This window comes from Schistocerca nitens, unplaced genomic scaffold (genome assembly GCF_023898315.1).
Source record: "Schistocerca nitens isolate TAMUIC-IGC-003100 unplaced genomic scaffold, iqSchNite1.1 HiC_scaffold_284, whole genome shotgun sequence".
NCBI lineage: Eukaryota > Metazoa > Arthropoda > Insecta > Orthoptera > Acrididae > Schistocerca > Schistocerca nitens.
This window is the reverse complement of record NW_026045822.1, coordinates 20001-22500: the sequence shown is the minus strand read 5'-3', so window position 1 is coordinate 22500 and position 2500 is coordinate 20001. Positions and strand designations below refer to the sequence as shown.

The 2500-nt window shown below is 57.8% G+C and overlaps 1 non-coding gene across 1 annotated transcript in view; it reads left to right on the top strand.

The window, feature by feature from the left end:
* Positions 1-1676: 1676 nt before the first annotated feature.
* The window catches only part of LOC126225438 (small subunit ribosomal RNA), a 1909-nt gene continuing 1085 nt past the window's right edge, over positions 1677-2500 (top strand). Inside the window, exon 1 of the ribosomal RNA XR_007543669.1 lies at positions 1677-2500. This exon is cut by the window's right edge and continues 1085 nt beyond it. This is a non-coding gene — a ribosomal RNA (small subunit ribosomal RNA).

Sequence of the window (2500 nt, the reverse complement as noted above, 5' to 3'; positions counted from 1 at the left end):
AACCTAACCTAAGTTGGGCCCTAACCTAACCTAAGTTGGGCCCTAACCTAACCTAAGTTGGGCCCTAACCTAACCTAAGTTGGGCCCTAACCTAACCTAAGTTGGGCCCTAACCTAACCTAAGTTGGGCCCTAACCTAACCTAAGTTGGGCCCTAACCTAACCTAAGTTGGGCCCTAACCTAACCTAAGTTGGGCCCTAACCTAACCTAAGTTGGGCCCTAACCTAACCTAAGTTGGGCCCTAACCTAACCCACGTTGCGCCCTAACCTAACCCACGTAATTGTTTGTTATATGAATCTAGAAATTCGTGTAGCGTTGCCTAATCGCAACCCTCTCAACATAGTTCGCTGCGCGCACACTCTGGTGTCCTGCGTATTGAATCATGTTACGGTGCCTACCCTCACAACATCTAGCGAGTGTTGCGTACGTTCCACATGGTCCCGCTATCCACTGTAATGTGTACTGCTATAAGACGTATATCGCCCCCCCCCCCCCCCCCCCTCCCCTGTCGCCTCTAGTTCGTCAGTCAGGAGTTTGCGTGTTCAATGAGCTTCGCAGCTGTGCAATGGCATCGGCATACGTACGCGGGCCACCTTCCACGTGTTCTCTCGTGCATACGTCGCAGCATGTATGTGGACTGATGTGGCGTGTCGTGACTCATAACATCCAGGCATGCAAGACCCATTGAATTCGCAAATGTAGATGGACGTCTACGTTTGCTGCCCAAGTTACGCAAATGAACTGGAAATCCGTTGTTGCGCGGTTGTTCGCGCTGGAGGTGAATCGTTGATATCGACGATCGGTACAGGTATTAACCGGTTGCTTCAGCGACACCCGTCATACCCACGAACGTGAGTGGGCATGTGGGTATGAAGCGATACGCGGCGGTGGCTGGGTGGGACCGTCCCCGGCCGGTGAGGGGGGGGCGCCCGGCGTGCTGGCCGCGCGCTGCGTGGGCGCACGCGCGGCAGCCGGCTGGTGGGGGCGCCCAGTGGCAGGCGCGCCGGCTGACGGACGCGGCAGGCGGCGCATCTGCGTGCCGGCGCACCCAGCGCGCGGCGCCGTGCGGCCAAAGTGGGTCCTCCCGGGCCCGGTGCGAAGCGCGGTGGACATCTGCAGTGTGCTGGTCCGATTGAGGACTGTGTGCGTTGAGGATGCGCCGCCGCCCGGCACTCGGCGCCGCGACGCCGTCTGCTGCTCGGTCGCCCCCGCGGTTCTCGCAGGTGGTTTGTATCGCAGCTGTGCGGATGTGTTGGCGCGTGCGCTGTGCTGGGAGAGTTCGCTTTGGCACCCAAGTGGGGCTCTGCCCCTCTGTGGCGCTGGCGTTGGAGCTGCCCGGTCACTGTTTGTGGCCGCGTGTTGTCTCCCGCCGGCAACACCACGACAGCACGCTCCCGGGCCTCTGTCGGCAGCGGCAAGCTCAGTTGGGAGCACGGGTGGTCGCACTGAAAGCGTGTACTCGCCTATCTCCGGGCGATTGCGCCTCTCTCGAACCCGACCAAGTACTTAGGACGGCGCTGCGCGCCGCCGGGACCTGAGAGGGTTTCGAGGTGTATCGTGCAGGGGAGCCCAGCCTCCTCCTGTTTGCAGAATAATTGAGCGGACGCTTGCGTGTTCGCGCGGGCCTCCGGGACACACTCCCGGGCGGCCGGCTGCTCAGCTCTAGTTGACGCAGCTCCCTGGTTGATCCTGCCAGTAGTCATATGCTTGTCTCAAAGATTAAGCCATGCATGTCTCAGTACAAGCCGCATTAAGGTGAAACCGCGAATGGCTCATTAAATCAGTTATGGTTCCTTAGATCGTACCCACGTTACTTGGATAACTGTGGTAATTCTAGAGCTAATACATGCAAACAGAGTCCCGACCAGAGATGGAAGGGACGCTTTTATTAGATCAAAACCAATCGGTCGGCTCGTCCGGTCCGTTTGCCTTGGTGACTCTGAATAACTTTGGGCTGATCGCACGGTCTTCGTACCGGCGACGCATCTTTCAAATGTCTGCCTTATCAACTGTCGATGGTAGGTTCTGCGCCTACCATGGTTGTAACGGGTAACGGGGAATCAGGGTTCGATTCCGGAGAGGGAGCCTGAGAAACGGCTACCACATCCAAGGAAGGCAGCAGGCGCGCAAATTACCCACTCCCGGCACGGGGAGGTAGTGACGAAAAATAACGATACGGGACTCATCCGAGGCCCCGTAATCGGAATGAGTACACTTTAAATCCTTTAACGAGTATCTATTGGAGGGCAAGTCTGGTGCCAGCAGCCGCGGTAATTCCAGCTCCAATAGCGTATATTAAAGTTGTTGCGGTTAAAAAGCTCGTAGTTGGATTTGTGTCCCACGCTGTTGGTTCACCGCCCGTCGGTGTTTAACTGGCATGTATCGTGGGACGTCCTGCCGGTGGGGCGAGCCGAAGGCGTGCGACCGCCTCGTGCGTGCTCGTGCGTCCCGAGGCGGACCCCGTTGAAATCCTACCAGGGTGCTCTTTATTGAGTGTCTC